Here is a 23,342-nt window from a genome sequence, read left to right as displayed (position 1 = left end):
TCGCGCGCCAATATCCGGCGCACTTTAGTTACAGAACCGAATAAAACACTTACCTGGATAGCAATTACTGCTATCCAGAAAAGAGCTTTTGAATATCTATCCACCTGTTTTTAATTAATGCTCACTTTGACTCAGTTTAGTTTTTTTTTTGGTTTGTTTTCCTCATTTATCAATAGTCATACTTTTTTTTGTTATAATTTATTTAGTGCCCTTCTTCCAGTGATTATGATAAATTTGATTACATTGCAATCCCTATTACCAAGTAGCCCTACTACTGTTATGTCTCATACCACATCTTAAATTCCAGCAAAGAAGTTTCCCCTTGTCAGTTTTAAGATCAGTTGTCCCTGGAATCATTCATGTATGGTACTGAGGAAACATAAACGAGAGCAGGTCTAGAGTCAGTCAGTGGGTTAAAGGTGAACACAAAACAGTTTATTAATATGCTGGAGTTGGGGCAAATCCTGTTCACCTCACAGGTATGAGAAAAATAAACACAAACAGTAAGTTCTTGGGCTTACAAATTGTTCTTTTGAGGCCTGCTTTAACAGGGCCACAGGGTACATTATAGTATCTTCAGATTGTCTCAGGTAGGGCAGGATTAACCAATAGGCCAAGTAGGCATGTGCCTAGGGCCTGAAATTGTCAGGGGGGCCCGATGAAGGAGGGCATCACATTGTTTTTTCCAAACGGCGATGGGCCCCTCCAGCATCGATCGGCAACGCGGCCCCCCCCCCCCCCCGATTGGCAATGTAGGCCCCACCCCAATCTGCAACTCAGCCCCCCCCATCGATGGAAAGTAAGACAAGCAAGCAACAAGGGTAAGAAAAGCAACAAGAACTGTAATTTTGCAAGCGGTGCTGCTTGCCCAAAGCTTCCCTCTGAGGCAGCTTCCTGTTTCCGCCTGGGCGCATGGTGGGGTGGAGCAGGGCGGGGCAGGGGGCCCTGTGTACTTGTGTGCCTTGGGGCCCTCGATGAATTAATCCTGCCCTGGTCTCAGGCCTAGCCTAGGCCTAAAGTAACAGTTCAGTCTCACATATGATAACCTCTCTGGCTAGGTTTCCATACAAGAGTTCACCAAGGTCTGAAGATGAACTGGCCTACTTGTTTATTATGGTAAATTGCTTTGACAAGACATTGACCAGAAGCGGTTTAAACAAATTGTATAAGTAAATAAATAGCCACCATCTTCATCATTAAGTATAATACATTCATACTCTGATTTTAGTTTTTAATTTTCTGGAAGTCACATAATACATTTAAGTATGCTTTTATGTGTACTCACAACCAGTCTGGAAGTTGATATGAGTAATTTGGAATCATTTACCTTGGTTCATTATTTAAATGTAAATGTTTCCTCTTTATTAGGATATACTAGATTCACCCTGTTGTCAGTGTGTTTTAAGGTATATCATTCCAAAACATATACCCATGATCAACTGTAGGCTTTCTCCAAAAACATAGTTGACATATTCCTCTCCTTTTTAAACATTAGTCCCCATAATCAAGTCCAGTGGCGTAGCCAGGGTGACCGGCGCCTGTGCCAGTGGTGCCCCTCTCTTGTCTTCTTCCCTGCCCCCTCCTGCCACACGCACGTGCCCGCACCCCTCCCCCGTACTTTTTTTAACTTCGGCTTGAGCAGCGACAAATTTGCTGCTTGCGTTGGCTTCAGAGCTCTCTCTGACGTCACTTACAGGAAGCCAATGCGGGCAGCATGTTCGTCGCTGCTCGCGCTGAAGAGAAAAAGGTACATGCGCGGGGAAAGGTACGCGCGGGTACAGCAGGGGGAGAAGTGGGAAGAGAGGGCAGATAAAGTCCCACCCTGGTTAATGTGGAGTTCATCCTTATGAAACAGGCTTCCTCCTCTTGTCCAAAATGTAGCCCAACTCCGTTTGTGCAGAATTCCAAAGATATTGAAGTCACAGGCCCAGATGCACTAAAGCCAGCGATCACATTTGCCGACCCGATGCAGAAAACAGCTCACCGCCTGATTTTCTTCACGATCACTCATTCCCCGATCTGACCATGCAGATAAGCTGATTAATATTAAAATGCCATGTAAACTAGTAGAGCGATTGATGCTCTAACATGACTTCCCGATGCACTATAAAAAAGTGATCACTTTTAGCGATCCAAAAAAGCGACTAGTCAAGACCAGTTGCTTACTTGTCTAACCTTTTTTTTTTAAATGGGCACAGAAGCTGTGCATGACATGCACAATATCTGCCCCATTAGAAAAAAAAGCACCCCCCTCTGTCGATGACGGCCCTCCCCGACAAACCAGCTCCTGGAACTGACCCTGTGCCAGTGAAAATGGCAGAAGGAATGCCCACTTCCTCATGCCATGCTGACCCTCACTTTCCCTGTGCAAGAAAAAATGTCAGAAGGGATGCCCACTCCCTCCTGCCATTGGTAATGCATTGATTACTAGTTCAGAATCAGTCAGAGATTCGGCCAACAGTGATCCAGTCGGTATTACCGACTATTTTTAGTGCATCCAGGCCTAAGGCTGGTACTGGACAGACATGTATGGCCTGTGTCCCATATATGTTGATTCGGTATAGCATGGGCTGGGGAAGGCATCAATGGGAACTCCACTAACTTGGAACATGAGGATGCTACTGGTCAGACTTTACAGTAGGTATCCTGCATACAATGAAATGGTTGGATAGGCTGGAGTGAGCTTGGACAGCAACTCCGCAGATGAAACCTAGGCCAATACCAGGTGGACTTTACAGTCTATGACCCAGAAATACCAAAGAAGAGACAAGTTAATTTAATCATGTATTTTTAATGGGTATAACTAATGGGCAGACTGGATGGACTGTTCAGGTCTTTATCTGCCGTCATTTACTATGTTACTAAAGCATTAAAACTGCTATCCTATACTTAATTTGAAAATCAAATGTTCACATCTGTTGAATCTAGTATAACTTTATACTATATAAAAATTAAGCATGAATCCAAATGCACATGCTTTATTATACCGAATTAATTTATTACCAACTTATAATTTAAATAAGCGCACAGCTGCTTACTGTTTGCTGTTGTTTCTTGTGATTAATTTAGGAGGTGTCTAAATGTTTGCAAAGCCCAGATGGTCCTCCAGGGATTTATTTTTTTTTAATTTTTATTTAAGAATTTATTTAACCAACTGGAGTATATTCTTGATTTGGAATACCATTATCTATCTATCTATAAATTTAATACAGATAATATATTTTGTTTAATGTAGACCTTCTAAACAATTCTTCTGAGTGTAACCTCTGCAGGATTAAAAACATTTTTTCTGAGGTTGAGAAGGCTCTGGTCTCATGAAAAGATTAAATGCAGCCTCAGCACCCTAAGGTTGTGGGTTCAAATTCTACGCTGCTCTTTGTGACCCTGGGCAATTCACTTAATCCCCCATTGCCCCAGGTATAGTAGATAGAGTGTGAGCTAACCAGAATAGATAGGGAGAAATGCTTGAGTACCTGAATGTAAACCACTTAGGCCCTCTTTTACTAAGGTGCGTTAACCGATTAGTGCGTGCTAATTGATTTAGCACGCGCTAAACACTAACGCGTGCATGTAAGTCTATGCATTGGGGCCTCAGCCTTTCTAGTAAATTCTTCATATTCTCATAAGACTCCTTTAGATGAGCAGAATGGGCAATTGGTATGCTGTCTTAAAGTTTCTCTGTGAAGAATCTGAAGAGATGCCATTCACCTGGACAATGCACTTGTGACAAACTGTTGAAGAGCCTGTTGATGTCATGACAAAGCACAATGAGCCATTTACAGTGAAGAATGTTGATAAGTTATGATTCATTTTTCTTTAATGACTTATATTAGCATCTTTTGCAAGCAAGTGCTTTTGCTTAAATCTTGAAGCAAGAAGTTCTGCTTTTTCTTTTGAAAGATTTAGATCACAAATAAGATCATTAAGCTCAGCTTGTGTAAAGGTGTCTGGTTCTGAATCTTCATCATTCACATTATCAGGATCAGATTATTCTGGATTGTGATCAGCTGCTGCATCATCACATTCCTCATCATGTTCCACAGAAGTCCATCTTGTGGAGGTACAGGGACAGGCAAATAGCAGAATCCAGAGTAGGATATATAATTTTGTGCTTAGTTTTAGCTGAGAATCCATTTGTGTTCACAAGGCAAAAGTAGCAATCTTTAGTATGGTCTCGTGGTTCCCTCCATATCATTGGGATTGTAAATGACATCGCTGCCTTTCATCAATTGAGTCAGTCACAAAGTCCAGACGAACTGGTACAGATGATGTGTGGAATCCAAGACTTATCCTGGTCACCCAGTGGACAGCCAAAGTACAATTTGTATACCTTCTTCAGATCTATGGTAATTGAGCAACATTGTGCTTTTGGCGTGAATGAACCACAGATGTAATAGAAACTATCTGGATGATTAGTACAGTGTCTTCGCATGACAAAGACTGATATTAATCACTGTAAATAATGTCTGTAGCATAAAAAACAGACAACTGTTGTTAACCTTCCTTATATGTTTATCCTATAAAAACATGATATCGCCCAATTAGGGGGGCATAATCAAAAGAAATCTCTAAGTCTGTTTTGGGCCTAAGTCACCCAAAGTCAGACAAAAATCAAACATGGGAAAAGGTCCATTTTCAAAAAATACGTCCAACATATTTTTTTCCAAAAATCATTTAACTGTACATCCAGCCATCTGATCGTCCAGATTGCTAAGTCATCCTTCTTTATATCCCATTTTTGACCAAAAATTCATCCAAGTCAAAAAAGCCTAGAAAAAGAACTTTTGGATGTGGGAGGGGCCAGAAAAGTGAGGGACTGGACCCAGACATGGCACCAGTGTAGTGGGGTACCTTCCAGGGAATTGCTGTGAACTTCACAAATAGGGTGCCATATAAACATCTCACCACAACTCCCCCCCAAAACACCCCCAGAACCTACCCCACCACTATCTACCCCCACAATAGCCCTTATGGCTGCAGAAGTCACTTATATGGCAGTAAAAAAGGTTAGGGTTTTTCTTGGGTGCACATTTTTCACCATGAATGCAATGATTAGAGTGGCTTATGGGCCTGGGTCCTCCTCTCCGTGGTTCACTAACCCACCCCTAAGACCACTTAAGCCACCTCTGTGCAGCTCTACTAGGCTTTCCTATGCCAGGCTGCCATGTGCTGATGTTCTGGAGGCAGATATGTAAAGTTGTTATTACGATTTTTATGGGGGTGGGGGTGGGGGCCAGTGATCACTGAGGCTGTGTGTGGAGGTCTGTACTTTGTGTCTGCAGTGCTTATCTAATCACTTTGGATACCTTCTTGTGACTTAGTTCTGGTTTTAGATGGCCTAAGTCACAACATCCAAGTTCCGTCTAGACAGTGTTGTAAAACTTTTGGTTATACATGCAGTACGACTAATTCTAGGATGGCCTATGGCCCGTCCAAATCCCACCCTCGACACTCCTCCTGAAACGCCCCTTTTAGCTCTGGGCATACTGCAGCACTGTGAAGGCCTAAGTCATTTTTAGATACGTCTAAAACCTGGTTCGATTATCGGCATTTAGACGACTTGTCTTTTAGATTGTTTATATATATAATGAGCCTCCTCACAAAAATGTGACATGCTAGTGAAAAACTAAACACCAATTTGAAATCAGCATGAAAAATACTACAAAACCTACCCAACATTAACTCTGATGAAAATGATGTGTTGACCTGTGTTATCGGCACTTGGACGTCCCTACTATTGGGGTGTCCAAGTGCCGAGTTAGGCTGGTTTTTGGATGTTTCTAAGTTTTGATTATGCCCTTCTATGTTAATCAGCTCTCCTTTATCCATATGTTGATTCACACCTTCAAAGAAATGCAGCAAATTGGTGAGGCAAGACCTCTCTTGGCTGAACCCATGCTGACTCTGTCCTATTAAACCATGTTTGTCTAGGTGTTCCATAATTGTATTTTAAAAATAATGGTTTAAATTATTTTTCCCAGAACTGAAGTCAGGCTCACCAGTCTGTAATTTCTTGGATCACCCCTTAGACCCTTAAAAATTGGCATAACATTAGCTACTCTCCAATCTTCGGATACTAAAGACAATTTTAGCAATAGGTTACAGATCACTAACAGCAGATCAGCAATTTCATGAATAAGTTCTTTCAGTATCATGGAACATATTCCATCTGGTCCAGGTGATTTATCACTTTTTAACTGGTTGATTTGGTTCAGTACATCTTCCAGGTTCACCAAGATTTATTTCAGTTTCTCTGCATTGTCACCCTTGAAAAACATTTCCGGTTCAGGTAAATCTCTTACATCTTCCATAAAGAGCAAAGCAAATAATTCATACAGTCTATTTGCTATGGCCTTCTCCTTCCTAAGTGCCCCCTTTGCTCTTAGATGATCCAATGGTCTCACAGATTCCCTCATAGGCTTTCTGCTTTTGATATACCTGTAAAAGTTGTTACTATGAGTTTTTGCCTCTTTGACAAGTTTTACTTCATATTCTTCTTTAGCCTTCTTTAACAATGCTTTGTATCTAACTTGCAAAATGTTTATTTTGTTTGATTCAATTCCCTCTTTAACATATAGTGCAACCCCCCTCCAATTTGACCTGCTCTATCATTGCAATATGATTTGTACCCTGGTAACACAGTGTTATATTGGTTATCTTCCTTCCATCAGGTCTCAGAGATGACCATTATATCTATCCTTCACTTAGTATAATATATTCTAATTCTCCCATCTTGTTTTTTAGGCTTCTAGCATTTGCATATAGCCATTTCAAACAATGTTTGCATTCCTATTTACAACTTGCTCAGTAGTTGACATGGATAATTTTCAATCTTTAATATCTATCTGCTCTGTATTTAATGGTGCCTGGTCAACTATGGTCTCTATTGTAACCTTGCTAATGGGATGACCTATCTTCCCTGTTTTGGTGATATCTTTTAAAGATATCTTGTTCTGAACCATACACTTCTGAGCGACTGTTGGCCTTCCCCCAGTTTCTAATTTGAAAGCTGCTCTCTATATATTTAAATGTTGATGCCAGCAACATGGTTCCACCCTGGTTAAGGTGGAGCTCATCCTTGTGGAATAGAGCATCCTTCCCCAGAATGTCACCCAGTTTTTGACAAATCTAGAACCCTCCTTCCTGCACCATTGCCTCATCCATGCATTGAGGCTCAGGAGTCTTCCTGTCTCTTGGGTCTTGCACGTGGAAAAGGGAGCACTTCTGAAAATGATACCCTGGAGGTTCTGGATTTTAGCATCCTACCAAAGAGCCTAAATTTGGCTTCCAGAACTTCTCTACCACATTTTCCTATGCTATTCGTACCCACATATACCAGAACAGCAGGCTCCTCTCCAGAACTGTCTAAAATCTTATCTAGGTTATGTGTGAAGTCCAAAACAAACAACAAAGGAAAAACCAACAAGGTCTGCAGTAAAAAGTAGGAAGGCAAAACGACACCTTCACACCAAGCCCTGTGCCTCCTCCACAGAACTGAATATTGCTACTCTGAACCAGCCACACAACCTGAAACTGAGAAGAGCCTCAGCTCTCTCTTGGTCCTTGCTTTTCAACATGGTTCCAAGACATTAATAATCCACCAAGGTCTATTAATGACAAAAATATAATCTAAAGAATCTCAGCAAGAAAAGATACTTATGTATGGATTAAAACAAAGATTGTAAACGATCGTTAAGATAGACTTGGGGAAATCCACTGCTTATTCCTAGGATAAGCAGCATATAATATGTTTTACTCTTTGGAATCTTGCCAGGAACTTGTGACCTGGATTGACCATTGTTGGAAATAGGATACTGGGCTTGATGGACCTTCAGTCCATTCCATTATAGCAACTCTTATATTCTTATGACTCAAGAGTCAAAAGATAAAGTGCAAGATATAAACTGAATTTTAATTAAGACTTTATAAATCTAGCAGTTCCATAGCTTGTCACAAGAGGGTACTGTTCCTCTATGGAAATGGTATTTCAACCTAAAAAGCTGGCTATCCAGGTTCCAAAGGCAGCACATTGCAAATTAGATAGCACATGTTGCATGACTATTTCTCACCACATTGTGCTAAAAATAAAGAAAAACACGATCTTTGTTATGAAAATTGCAAATTACAAGATAATGTAAAGATTTCAATGTATTGTCACTCTTTACTGCACATCATTTGATGCAAATTCCCATTATGTATATATAGTGAGAGAGAACCTGAAACATTTCATTATGTGATTTACAGCGTGACACACCAGAACTTTTAGAAATCTTTTATGAAAAGTGATAACAGATAAAGATGAGAAAATAGGACAAGCGCCCCTCCTCCGTCTAGGGGGGGTGGCATGGTGACAAAAGGGCCGAAGCAATTGCCCAGGGAGGGGCTGGGAGGGGTCAAGGGAGAAGAGGGGGAGGGGAACAGGCAGGGAGGCAATCAGGGACAGGGATATAAGCATCAGGGTGGGGAAAGGGGGCAAGGTGACCAGAACTGAGGTGGAGGCTCCAGTTTGAACTTTGCCAAGGGAGCGTCTTGGCGCTTTGAGACTCTCCACTGCCTAAGATCTCCGGCCTGCTCATGCTTACCTTTTTGTGTATGAGCTCCTGGGTCCAGTGTGAAAACATGGCTTAGCGGCAGTGCAGCGGTGGCGGGTGATCATAGTGGGGTCATACGCACAGCATTTGGCCAAGAAAGCACTCAGCGTTATATTTTGGTGATAGCAAAAAAGTGGCAACGTATAGACCTGCAGAAGCAAGTGGTATATAAGAAAATAAATTATAATTATTATATTATATTCAATATTCATTAAAAATAATAATATTCAAGATCCTACATGGCATTCTTCCTCCCCTAATTCCACTATCCTGGAATTCTTCGAGACCTAACACTACCAGATTGGCCCACAAACTTAAACTATCTTTCCCCTCGTTAAAAGGCGTCATGTTTGCAGGTCAATTAGGGAAATCCCTTTTCTTCAAATTCACTGAGCTTTGGAATAACCTCCCTGCCCCGCTGCGGAATCTAGGCTCATTCCAATTATTCGAAAAGCATCTGCAAACCTGGCTTTTCTCCAAAACATAAAGCTATCTATTTAAAATGTAAAGCTAGCTATCCTCTTCATAACCTCTAATTTCTTATTAGCTCCTTCCCTCATTGAATTCATCTGTAAACCGTGCCGAGCTCTATCTTTATGAAGATGATGCGGTATACAAACTTAAGGTTTAGTTTAATTTAGTTTATATGATGTAACAAAGAGATAGACAGGAGATTTTGGTGGTTAGAACATAATGGGGTCCTTTTACTAAGGTACGCTAGCCGTTTTAGCAGGCGCTAAATGCTAACACATCCATTATAGTCTATGGACGCGTTAGCATTTAGTGTGTGCTAATATTTTGCACATGCTAAAATGGCTAGCACTTCTACCCCCTCTTTTACTTAGGTGTGCTAACTGATTAGTGTGCGCTAATCGAATTAGCATGCACTAAACGCTAATGCGTCCATAGACTAACATGCACACGTTAGCGTTTAGCGCATGCTAATCGGTTAGCACACCTTAGTAAAAGGACCCCAATGTTCTTGAAATGTTATATGGAAGTAGTAGCCTATCTATAAAAGCTTGTGAGTGTTCTTGTCTAGCTTTAAACGTGAGAAATAAAATTTTATATGTCAGACGGTGAGTAACGGGTAGCCAGTGAGCATCTGAGAGAAGAGGAATAACATAGTCAAATTTTATAGCCTTATTTAGAAGTTTCACTTGTAGGCGTCTAATCTCTTTTTTGACAAATACCCTGGTACAAAGAGTTACAGTAATCATGATGTGTAATATGAAGCGGATGAATTAAGATGTTAATTGATGCTGAGATGGATCATCTCATTCATAATTTTTAAAAGCATTTTTTGACTACTGAACTAATTTATTGATGAAATTTTAATTTATTATCTAAGATTGCGCCCAGTAGTGTAATGCTTGTATCCATTTGAATTGGAGTTGATCTTATGCAGATAGGGGATATCAAGTCCTCTCTAGCATTACGTGGAAATAGAAGTGCTTTAGTTTTAGAAATATTAAAGAAAACATGTTATTTAACCATTGACTAATTTGTTCTAATTTTTATTTGACGTCTTGAATTTCGACATAATTATGAGAATTTAGAAACATAGAAACAGAGTATGACGGCAGAAAAGGACCGTCGGCCCAACAAGTCTGCCCATTCAAATAACCCACCCCCCTAAGCACTTCCTCGAAGTGAACCCACATGTTTATCCCATTTATTCTTAAAATCGAGCACGTTGTTGGCCTCTACTACCTGAAATGGAAGATCATTCCATCAATCAACTACCCTTTCGGTGAAGAAATACTTCATATTGTCACCATGAAATCTCCCATCCCTGATTTTTAGCGGATGCCCTCTTGTCGCCGTAGATCCTGTAAGGAAAAAGATGTTTTCTTCCACCTCAATGCAGCCAGTAATATATTTGAACGTCTCTATCATGTCTCCCCTCTCTCTGCGTTCCTCAAGATAGTATAGTTGCAACTTACCTAGACGTTCCTCGAGTCCTGAGACCGTCCTGGTGGCCAATCGCTGAACCGACTCTTTTCTCAGCACATCCTTTTGATAATGTGGCCTCCAAAATTGAACACAGTATTCCAGATGTGGTCTCACCATGGACCTGTACAGCGGCATTACCACTTCGGGCTTTTGGCTGACGAAACTTCAATGGATGCAACCCAGCATTTGTCTAGCCTTGGATGAAGCTTTCTCCACTTGATTGGCCGTCTTCATATCTTCACTAATGATTACTCCCAGGTCCCATTCTGTAACTGTTCTAGTTAAGGTCTCACCATTCAGAGTGTAGGTTCTGCATGGGTTTCCGCTACCAAGGTGCATAACTTTACACTTCTTGGTATTAAAACGCAGTTGCCAAATAGTAGACCATTGCTCCAGTAAAAGTAGGTCCTGTGTCATAGTGTTGGGAACTACTTTTACTGGAGGATGCAGAAGTTATTTATCGTCTGCATAAGCAAAGACTGTGAAGCCAATTGATTGAGCTAGGGGTAATAATGGTGCTAAAAAGAGATTGAATAGAATTGGGGAAAGAATGGAGCTTTGTGGTACATCAAAATTTTGAATATAGGGCTCCTTTTTATAAGGTGCGTTAAATGTTTTAGCGCACACTAACCACGCATTAAACGCTAACGTGTGTATGTTAGTCTATGAACGCGTTAGCAGTTAGTGCGGTCTAATATTTAGCGTGTGCTAAATGCACGCTAAAATGCTTAGCGCACCTTAGTAAAACAGGGGGATAGTCATCCGTTGTTGATTTATCTAATGACACCTTGTAAGATCAGTCCGAAAAGTATGGAATAAATCATTCCATGACTGTTCCTGAGATTCCTATTGTTTTTAACCTCTGTATCAAAAGAGAATGAAGTGGCAGCCACATAAATAGACCATGCTCCACTACTCCACTCCACTCCAGAACTGGGCAATGTTGCAGCTCACTGATGACTCCTGGAACACTCCCTGTATGCAGGACCATTCAAATGGTAGTTGCATGTAGTGCTAAAACTCTGCCTCCTGACATCATTTCATCTGTATGCCTCCTCCACCAATGGCCCTATCCTGGACTGCATTACAGTATGTAACTGCCAGCTACAATTAGTTTATTCCTCCATAACCACTTATTCTGTTCACGTCCAAGGTTTAAATGGTAAGTTGCATTATATCATGTTAGCCTCAATTGTGCACTTCCCCCCTTTTACTAAACCACGATAGCGGTTATCAGCTCAAGAGCCGCGCTGAATGCTCCGCGCTGCTCATAAAGTTCCTATTAGCCTCAGGAGCAGCGCAGAGCATTCGGCATAGCTCCCTCTGCTAATAGCCGTTATCATGGTTCAATAAAAGGAGGGGGGAGGTTTAATAGCTGTATAATAGTTCCCAAACCTAAAATGTATGAAAAAAATGGTTACATAGTTTAGGAGCTAGTTAATTTGCTTCAGAAAATAATTTATGTGCATTATATTTTGCTGATTTATCTAATGCCATCTAATGACATATTTTGTACTGCTTTGAATATTGTAAAGTAAAAACCACTGCACATAATTATTTTCATGAACTTATTTTCAAGATTCGGACATCCTCAGATGTTGTTAGTATCATATATTTCACTCCATTTTATCTTCAGAAGAAAAAGATTACCCTTTCTCACTCTCTAGAATAATGAATGGGATTAAGGATTCTGAATGGTTACGTTCCGCTCACAAGGACAATGAATAGTTATTGTGCATTTGCAGTTTTCATAGTGAATTGAAAATATCTCATTTTTGTTTCTAGCTTTATAACCTTTTCAGCTTTCCAAATCTCATTTTATCGTAAAAAAAAGATCTGTGAGGCAGTTGACAACTAATCACAGTTTCTGCTGCATCCTGTTCTGATGGGAGTATGTAATTGTCAGTAGAAATACCCATGGCTTGAAAGGAAGAGATCTGTTGATGGAAGAGAAGATTTGCAAAGGGGAGACTGTCAAAAATACTATAAAGATAAGAGAAAGAATGTCTACGTCTAAATTGTCAACAGTTTAAATCCCGTAACAGTTGACATAACCATACAAGCTTGCCGGTCCTTTGGCTTCATGGTGTATAGCATAAAACTAAATGGATAACAAGTCACGTCTCATCATCTATGAGTGTTTGGTGCTAACCTGCGTAGGAATGAAATAAAAGCTGTGATGAAAACATTATAAATCTGCAGGAGAGCTGCCTATCCAGACCACCAGAAGGTCGCTGCAGTACCTGGACCATTGCAGACTTCCTCCAGACTGGGTGTATCTTCAGCATACTTCCCTGGACTACAAACAACATACTCATGATCAGGAATCTGGGCTGTTTCTCAATAAAGAGCAAATGTTTTAATTTTAATAATAATGCTTTCAACAGTGGTTTATAGCCATTAAAATGATGCATGTTAAAAGCTCACATGGTCTTTATCTTTAAACCTGGAATTTAAGAAAAAAAATAAATAAATAAAAATTAGAGTGGGCAAATGCATAAATCTTCATATCAACATGTACTGAAAGGTTCTACTAGTCACACTTGACCTGGAATTAAGACCATATCAATATTATGAAAACACATTGCACAATGGGACAATTAATAATTGGGCACCTCCATAGGCATCCTGACAGTGGGCGAAAGGAGTCTATTCTATAGTAATATAGTAACTTAGTAAATGACAGCAGATAAAGACCCGAATGGTCCATCCAGTCTGGCCAACCATACACTCTCTATAAATTAATGATTCAATTTAAATTGACCTTTTTCTTAGATATTTCTAGACCAGAAACCCAGAGCTTTGTCTGGTACTGTGCTTAGGTTCCATCTCCTGAAGTCTCCGTCAATGCTCACTCCAGCCCATCTAAACCAACCCAGCCATTGAAGCCCTCCCCAGACCATCCTCAACTGAATGGCCATATTTGGGACATAGACCGTGCAAGCCTGCCCAGTACTGGCCTTAGCTCTTTAATGTATACCATTATTTTTTTTTATTAGAGATCCTCTGTGTTCATCCCATGCTTTTCTGAACTCTGCCACCGTTTTCCTCTCCACCACTTCCCTCAGGAGCACATTCCAGGTATCAACTATCCTCTCCATAAAGAAGAATATCCTAACTTAATACTCCTGAGTCGACCACTCTTCTACCTCAAATTCTGACCTCTGGTTTTACCATTTTCCTTACTCTGGAAAATATTTTGTTCTTTGTTAATACCTTTCAAGTATTTGAACGTTTGAATCATATCTTCCCTGTCCTTCCTTTCCTCTAGGTTAGATGTGTCAAATTCAATTATGTAAGGGGCCGAAATCTAAAATATAGGCTAAGTCGCGGGTCAAATTTTTTATTAAGATACATAAGCTAACATGTTCATAGGATAACATGCACGCATTAGCATCTAGCGCATGTTTAGCGTGCGCTAAAAAACATAGCGTACCTTAGTAAAAGAGGGGGTTAGTCTTAGTAGAAGTATAGATCCTTCATCGGGTTACAGTTTAACTTTCACAGTGTTACAATATAACATTATATAGGGTTACAACCTCTCCAACCACATGCCGGCTCTGTGGTGTAGAGAAAATAAAATAAAAAAAAGACTTTTCCTCTCTCTTTTAGGTCCTAGTTCATGCTTGCTGTCTAACACCAGCTCTGACAAGATACACATTTCAAATCTCCAATGTATTGATTTTTCCCATTCAGCTTTCTTAACTTTTTCTTTTCTTTTTTGCCTCTGTCCACTTAAATCCTGCCCTCTTTATCACCCTTCTTTTTAAATTTTCAGCTACTTCAATTCTCCATCTTTTCTCAATCCCTAGGTAACCCATTTCCCATCTCACTCCTTTTTTGCCGTTCAGACCATTGCCCACCATCTCTCTCTCTGTCCTCTGTCTCTGGCCCCATAAGCTCTCCCCCACACGCCCAATCTGGCACTGCTTTTAATACTCTCTCCCTTTGTAATAAAAAACCAAACAAACCCACAACAGATAGTCCAGGAGTCCGTGGTCTATCTCCAATGACGCAACTTCCTGTTTCTGCCTGGGTGGACCACGGCAGACGGAAAGCAGAAAGGGGAGCCACGGGCAATTTTGCTGACTCAGTGCCAAGGCCGGCAGATTTTTCAGCGTGATAGAAGGTGAGGGCAACATCAGACCTGTGCAGAGAGAAAAGAGAAGACATGCTGGGCTATGGGGACCACCCAGAGCCTTGGAGCCGGTCCGTGAGAAGGGGAAGATCTCAGACCACCCCTCCCGTCCTGTCCTTGGTACACCACTGCTTCGGGCCACATAAAACGGCCACATAAAACGGTGGGCCGGATTTGGCCCGTTGGTCTTGTGTTTGACGTGCGCTCTAGGGTATACATACCCAGGGCTTCTAGTCTCTTCTCGTACATCTTACAGTGCAAACCTTCTACCATTTTCGTCATCTTTCTCTGGACTGCTTCAAGTCTTCTTATGTCCTTTTCCAGATATGATTTCCAAAATTAAACATAATACTCCAAGTGGGGCCTCACCAATGACTTGCACAAGGGCATCAACACCTTCTTTCTTCTACTAGTTACACTTCTCTCTACAGCAGGGGTAGGGAACTCCAGTCCTCGAGAGCCGTATTCCAGTCGGGTTTTCAGGATTTCCCTAATGAATCTGCTTGAGATCTATTTGCCTGCACTGCTTTCAATGCATATTCATTGGGGAAATCCTGAAAACCTGACTGGAGTATGGCTCTCGAGGACTGGAGTTCCCTACCCCTGCTCTACAGTATACAGCCTAGCTTCCTTCTGGCAACATCCACCAACTTATCACACTGTTTCTTTGCCATTTATGAGACACAGTATTCTGTAAGGTAGGCATGTAAGTGGGAGCCCTACCTATGTCCCTCCCATGTATATGTCCCCCTTGCAAATACACACTATGCAGGATAGATACTTATTTACAGAAGAGTGCTTAGAAAGCATACTGGCATACCCGTCTAAGTACGCACATATATTTTCATTTGTTTGCACATGTTTAGATCTTTTGGTTAGTTCTTTGTACCTGTTTGTTGCTCTTTCATTCTGCGTTTAGTGGAAGTATGAGTGTATTTAGATTTTTCCACTATGTTGGGTTGGGTGTATAATATGCTAGATGCATGGAACAGTCTCCCGGAAGAGGTGGTGGAGACAGAAACTGTGTCTGAAATCAAGAAGGCGTGGGATAGGCAAGTGGGATCACTTGAGAGAGAAAGAGATAATGGTTACTGCAGATGGGCAGACTAGATGGGCCATTTGGCCATTATCTACCATCATGTTTCTATGTTTCTACGTGATATGGCCTAGTTTATAGAAAAAAACACAAATGGTGTTCAGCCTCTTTTTATTATGATTGACTCGACACAAGGGGCCTGCCTCAGGAGTCTTATAGTTAAGTCATGATAGGCAAAATCACAATGCTCTTTTACTCATCATAGAAAGTACAACTCCATATAAAACCTGCATATGCAGCTACACTGCTGTCCGTGCTAAAATGAAAGTCACCTTTGTTGTGTTTTTTTGCTATTCACGGTTGTGAAGGCAGATTCTCCTGTTCGCATTCCTAGTTTATAGAAATGCATTGGTAAGAGCTTTTGAAAAATTACCACAAATAATATATAGACAGCACAAACACCTGATGCAAGGCCAGACATATTCCTGGAGAATCATATATACACAAGGGCAGTAGCGTACCAAGAGGGGGGGGAAGGGGTGGTCTGCCCCGGGTGCAAGCCCTGAGGGTGGTTCCCGGCTTTGGCGTTCAGTCCCCCCCCCTGAAGGACCGCTTACCCCCCTGGGCTCCCCGCACCACCTACGAAGCAGCCCGCAGCGGGATCGCGATGCCAGCAATCCCTGCGCTGCTTTGGCGCTGCTTCCTCCACTGCGGTCCCGCCCTTCCTCTGACATCAGAGGAGGGGCGGGACCGCGGCGGAGGAAGCAGCTCCGAAGCAGCGCAGGGATCGCTGGCATCGCGATCCTGCTGCGGGCTGCTTCGTAGGTGGTGCGAGGAGGCCAGGGGGCAAGCGGTCCTTCAGGGTGGGTCGGGGCATCAGGCCTTCAGGGTGGGGTGGGCAGGCAGGCAGGCCTTCAAGGGGAAGGGGGAGGTGACAGCCAGGCAGGTCTTCAAAGGGGGGACAGGCCTTCAAGGGGGGGGGACAGGCAGGCAGGCTTTCAAGGGGGGATTGGTCTTCGGGGGGTGCAGGCCTTCAAGGGGGGGACAGGCCTTCAAGGAGGGGGATAGGCCTTCAAGGGGATCAGGCAGGCAGGCAGGCCTTCGGGGGTGGGATGCAGACCTTTAAGGGGGGGACAGACCTTCAGAGAGGGGGGCCCTGGTGTAGAAATACATGGAGGGAATGGGGGGGGGGGGTTCAAAGAGACGCGCATATGCCGGACTTTGGGTGGGAAGAAATAATGGGTCTGAAAATAGAGAAGAGGGAGAGAGATGATGGACCATGGTTTTTAGAGAGGGAAGGAACAGAAAGGGAGAGAAGTTGGACACAAGGGATGGTGTGGAGGGGGGGATAGAGATACTGGATAGGAGGGTAGTTGGGAAAAGAAAGGGAGAGATGGTGGATCCTGGGGTGGTGGGGAAGGAGGGAGAGATTCTGGATGAAAGGGTAGTTAAGAAAAGATGGATCTGTGGAGGGAGACCAAAAAAGGAAAGATCCCAGACCTCCTGGGGAGGTAAGGGAAACGGGGAGGACAGATATGGCAGATGGATGGTTAGCATGCAGAAAGAAGGAAGAAGGAGACCCTGGCAAGCAAGTTATAAGAAGACAACCAGAGCCTTGGACCAACAAGATTTGAAAAATAACCAGACAACAAAAGGTAGAAAAACTAATTTTATTTTCTGTTTTGTGATTACAATATGTCAGATTTGAAATGTGTATCCTGAAAGAGCTGGTATTAGACCGCAAACGTGAGCTAGGATTTAACAGAGAGAGGAAAAGTCCTTTTTGTTTCTTTATTTTACTTACACCACAGTGCCATTGTGGTTAGGAGAAGCCAAAGGGGGGTGAAAAAGCTATAAAATAAACCCACCAGGATGTTTGGAAAAAAAACCAACAACAACAACACCCAATTGGGCAGGAAAGTTGAATCGAAAAACCAATTCAATAGGCTGAATCCAATCAAAAAAAATTTTTTTTTCCTTGAATCGGGCAGCATTAGTTTGCGCTACTGTCTTAGACTTTAGGACCTGAGATTGGGGAGAGATGGCATCCTCAGTACTTTATAATGCAAGTGAAACGAGGATTTGGTCAGACTTTTGAAGGGTCTGCAGAAGAAAAATATTGTATAGGCCGGGGACATGAGACAGCAGGAAACGGGAACTTTTCTTCCTTCTATTTTTGTGAATGGCAAGGCTGAGGATGTCAGAGAGTTCAGTTAAAATATGTGCTTTATAAGAAAATATAATGTGTTTTATAAAGTTTATAAGCATTGCTGGCCTACCCGGTGAGGTGTTCCTAATGGTGGTGGTGGCAGCAGCGTGTCAATGTGTTGAGGAAGAGGTGGTCTGGGAAATTCTGCTGAGCAAACTCCGGGCCCATTTCCACCCCCCCAGTTAGTCCACTCCACTCAACTGGTTCACACACTGAGTGGGTCTTTGGGTGTTGTGCCTGGGTAGTTGTTTTGGGATCTCTTCCAGTGGTTTGTCAGTATCTCCTTGTGGTCCAAGGAAGGAAACTTTGTTAACCTTAGCATTGACCTTCAGAATATGTTTGTAACAGCGCTGCTTGTGTGGCATTAGGCTATGTAGTGATCGAAAGAAAAAAACAGACCTTTGCACATTTTTGCACTATATGGTGGGTGTATGAGGAGATTCACATTTCCTGCACAGCTAAGTCCTTGTGAAGTTACCTTGTTCTTTCTGTATTTGACATCTAGCAAGGTCTCTGTTTGGAAGGAAAGATCTAAGCTTAAAAATGAAGTGGCCAGAAGTTATGGTAAAAGCAGATAGCGTTGCTGATTTTAAGAAAGGTTTGGACAAATTCCTGGAGGAAAAGTCCATAGTCTGTTATTAAGATATGGGGGATGTGTCTGCTTGCCCTGTAGCATGGAATGTTGCTACTCTTTGGGTTTTGACCAGGTATTAGTGACTTGGATTGGCTACCATGAGAATGGGCTACTGGGCATGATGGACCATTGGTCTGACCCAGTTAGGCTATTCTTATGTTATGTTCTCATCTGTAGGGGCCTTTGTTTTCACTTCTTATTTTAATGTATTTTTTTTCTGGGAAGTTATCAGTGTTTTTTATAATGGGAACAAAAATGGAAGATAATTAATGTGTGTGGAATGGGGGGGGGAGGGGGTTACTAATTTCTTCAGCTTAATAATTAAATCCACCTCAACCAGACATAGGAGAACTCACGCACCATTCACCCACCCTCCAACCAAAATCGTCAAAAGAAAAAAAAAACTGTTCGACAACCTCCTAACACTCGACCCCCAACTCTACAACCTATTGACCTCGACCACAAACTACAAAACCTTCAAAAAAGAAATAAAAACCCTTCTATTCAAAAAACACATAAAAACAAACTAACACAATCAGAACTGTCCCAAGCATCACCTGCAACTACTCCATATGTACTTCTGATGTCATGACAATTCAGACATAATTTATGTTATGTTTGGAATAATGGTTACATATTTCTATAAAAGAAAATTTTCAGTGCCTGTTTCTATTATGACCATTTATTTTTCATGGTTATTACAAAAAATATTTTTTTACATGGGGGGAGGGGTGTGTCAAAAAATGATGGGCCCCGGGTGCCACATGCCCTAGGTACGCCACTGCACAAGGGTCGTGCATTCATTTTGCAGAATCCTGTTTTCTGTATTGCACAAACTTAAACAAAGATTATCACTGCAGGCTACGCTTCTCTTAGGAACAGCTATTTAGTATTTTCCCTTTTGTCATGGCTATTGGATAGGCTTACCTTTAATTTAATTGTGTGCAACCGTCAGAGAAAAGCTTAGGATATTTTAAACCTCACTCCCCGCTGTACTCTGTTTGAAGTCAACGGTACTATTTATATCTTTTCATTTAACTTCGCTGTTTTGTAATCAATACTCTTTGCAATATCTGTTTTCTTTTACAGCGTACCCCTGTATCGACATCTCAAGACACATCTACTTTTCTACTTTCAGCTAATGTAAGTATCAGTTTTCTTTCTTTTAGCTTAAAAAAAAAAATCCTAAAGCATAACCGAAAGCAGAGCTCAGCATTCAGATGAAAACAGTCACTTATCCTTGTGATATAGCTAAGCCTTTCTTGCAGGCAATGTTCAGGTGATGTTATCTGATGATGCATGCTCCATCTATCGTCTCCTGTGTGCTTATTATCCTGACTTTTATATACATACAGAAAAACTAGCTATGCCCAGATTACCTAATGTAATCTCTTTTTTGTTGATGGAACTTGCACTTGTCTGGCTAATTAAATAAAAAGCAAACAAAAAAACAAACTGCAGGGATGATTTACAAAATGCCAAGGCTTTAATCTGAGTCAATAAATAGTTTGTATCCAAGGAATGTAGTTCGCTTTTTGGGTTAGAAATCAGGACCCGACAAGGTCCGTGTTTCGAAAAACATTTCTTCCTCAGGGGTCCTAAGGGTTTTTTAAAACCACATCCTAGTGAACCATTTGGCAGACAGCTGGAAAAGAAAGTTCAATTTGGTGGAAAGAAACTAAGAGTCCAGTAGGCTGCGTTGCAGTCTAATGCAGAAATAAAAGGATAATTATTTTTTACCCGATTATAAAGTCTTTTACTTGTTCCTCATACGTATCCTTAACTTTGAGCGTATAGGGTTTGTGGCTCATTATTCTTTATATTCTGCCTTTTACAAACAGTAGCAAAATGGTTTACAATATTAAAAAAAAAAAAAAAAAATCAGAAAACAGGAACTACAATTGCGGCTAGGAAAGGAAGGGGACAGGAGGTTGAAATGAATGAAGAAGCAGGGAGCAGGGATAAGAGGCCTGAGAGAGCAGTAGCAGGTAGAGTGGTAGAAGGAGGGCAAAGGTCAAACGCTGAGCCTGAGAGGCTAACTGAGAACAAGGGAAGGACATACGTCATGTAGCAAAGGTTGCAGCGAACAGATGGGTCTTCAATCCTGATTTGAATTTAGGATAAGAGAGTTCAAGTGCTTAGGCAGAGCATTCCAACGAGAAGAGGCTAGGTCAGTGGTTCCCAAACCTGTCCTGGGGGACCCCCAGCCAGTCAGGTTTTCAAGATATCCCTAATGAATATGCATGAGAGAGATTTGCATACCTGTCACTTCCATTATATGCAAATCTCTCTCATGCATATTCATTAGGGATATCTTGAAAACCTGACTGGCTGGGGGTTCCCCAGGACAGGTTTGGGAACCACTGGGCTAGGTGGTAAAAAAAAAAAAAAAAAAAGTGGAAGAGCATGTGGATGCGTACTGCACTGATGATGGAGAGGGGAGATGAAGCTGATGATAGTTCGCAGAACAGAGCATGTGAGGGGAAGTACATGGAATGATTCAGGAGAAAAGATATAGTAGGATACCAGAAGTAAGCATGCTGTGAATGAGAGTAAGAATCTTGAATTTTATTCACTGTGTCACTGGCCACCAGTAGTGCTGTTTGAGCAGTGACCTGCCCTACAGAAGATCCTGATGGCCTGGTTTTGAATGGATTGTAATCCGTGCAATAGCAGCTGTGAGATCTCTGAATAGGCCACATTAATCCAGCTTACTGATAACTAGGCATTATAATCCATTCCTTTCCTGATAATTCCTAACATACTATTTGCTTTCTTAGCCACTGTCACACACTTAGTCGAGGGTTTCAATGTGTCTTTAACAATGACACCTAGATCCTTTTCCTGAGTAGTGACTCCTAACATGGAACCCTGCATCAATGAATCACAATTCACATGTGTTTATATTGAAGTTATAAAAGATGACCACAGAAGATTTAGAAGTGAGTAGTTGGTTTTTTTTTTTTTTTTTAAATCTTTATTATTTTTCAAATAATAACAGTGCATTACAAAGAATTTAAACATAAATGAATCAGGAAAAGCACTTTAAATATACAAACATTTTGAAAACAATCATTTTTTCCCTTCCTCCCTTTCACCAATAAAAGTAGAAACACATATATAATTTCAATAAATAATAAATAGAAGCGAGTAGTTTTTCAAAATTTCAGGAATCAGCACCCAGATGTAGTCTCCCATCATGTTCTCATTATATTGTCCTTAGCAGAAGCATTCAAGTCTAGTATATCCTGGTGGAAGTGCTCACCTTCCTCCTCTGAGTAAGCTCCCATGCTCTCCATGAATGTCTCAAGATGAGCATCAAGGACATGGACTTTGAGAGACATCCTAAAGCCCATTTTACTGTAATTCGTCACCAGATTCTCAACCAGTTCCATGTAGTTTTTGGCCTTGTGATTTCCCAGGAAACTCCGAACCAATGCAACAAAGCTGTTTGAAGCTGCTTTCTCCATCCTAGCTAGCTTTTTGGGAAATTCCATGCATTCCAGGATCTTCTTTATCTGTAGTCAGATGAAGTCATAACTTTGACCTTTGCCTCAGACAAATTAGGGAAGATGTCTTGAAGATACTTGTAGGCTGCCAACTCCTTATCTAGAGCTCTAACAAATATGTTTTATTAAACCCAATTTGATGTGTAGTGGTAGTAAGACTTGCTTATCTCCTGTTGGAGTCCACAGAGGGATCTTCTGCATGCAAGACTCCCTTGGATGACGGAAGCTCAGCGCAGTCTAGCCTGGTGGTTGAACCCTCTCTCTCTATCCAGAGGAGTTCCCCTCCAGATCTCCATCTGGATGATCTTGATGATGGACGCTGGTCTTTATTGTTGGGGGGGGGGGGGCGCTTTGCAAGGACAGTCTGGTATAGGGATGTTGATCCCCTTCTGAGAGAAAGTGGCTGATCAATTGTCTGGAGCTTCATAAGAACATAAGCCGCTGATGGGTCAGACCAGTGGTCCATTGCGCCCAGCAGTCCACTCACGCTGCGGCCCCCAGGTCAAAGACCAGTGCCAGAACCTGAGATCAGCCCTACCTATGTTCATTCTGGTTCAGCAGGAACTTGTCCAACCTATTCTTGAATCACTGGAGGGAGTTTTCCCTTATAACAGACTCTGGAAGAGCATTCCAGTTCTTTCTGGGTGAAGAAGAACTTCCTTACGTTTGTATGGAATCTATCTCTTTTCAACTTTAGAGAGTGCCCTCTTGTTCTCTCTTGGAGAGGGAGAACTACCTGTCTTTATCTAATAAGTCTATTTCCTTCATTATCCTGAATGTTTCGATCATGTCCCCCTTCAAGCGATCCAACTGGATCTCCTGCACTTTGAGAGTGCGCTCCAGAACAAGGAGGTTTATGTCATCTTGAACACAGTGCTGGCCTATGTCAATGGTAGGAGGCTCAAATGCTCTTTTTCTGGGCAGAAAGGCATCTTTTGGTTCTATCAGAGGCGTACCTAGCAGGAACAGACAACATGCAAGTGGATTATCTCAGCCGTCAAACTCTGGATCCAGGGGAATGGTCCCTGTTCCAGAGAGCCTTCCAATGCATTCTAAAGAGATAGGGACACCCAATGTTCAACCTGATAGCATTGGCAGTCAACAAGAGGGCGACTCATTTTTTCAGCTGCTGTTGTGAACCTGGAAGCGAAGGGTTGGATGCCATGGTTCGGCTTTGGCCCCAAGAGGGACTTCTCTACGTCTTCCCTCCATGGCCCATATAGGTTGCCTTCTGCAGAAAATCTTACAGAATTCTCAGTGGTTTACATA

At 41.8% G+C, this 23,342-nt stretch overlaps 1 long non-coding RNA gene across 1 annotated transcript in view; it reads right to left on the bottom strand.

Annotated features, from left to right (window-relative positions):
- Positions 1–211: 211 nt before the first annotated feature.
- Positions 212–23,342, bottom strand: part of LOC117353996 — a 44,669-nt gene continuing 21,538 nt past the window's right edge. Inside the window, exons 2-3 of the long non-coding RNA XR_004538088.1 lie at positions 8,583–8,740; positions 212–369 (exon numbers count right to left, since the gene is read on the bottom strand). This is a non-coding gene — a long non-coding RNA (uncharacterized LOC117353996). The remainder of the gene's footprint in view (positions 370–8,582; positions 8,741–23,342) is intronic.

The sequence above is a fragment of the Geotrypetes seraphini genome, chromosome 2 (assembly GCF_902459505.1).
Source record: "Geotrypetes seraphini chromosome 2, aGeoSer1.1, whole genome shotgun sequence".
NCBI lineage: Eukaryota > Metazoa > Chordata > Amphibia > Gymnophiona > Dermophiidae > Geotrypetes > Geotrypetes seraphini.
The sequence above is the reverse complement of the archived record's forward strand: the minus strand, read 5'-3'. Positions and strand labels throughout refer to the sequence as shown.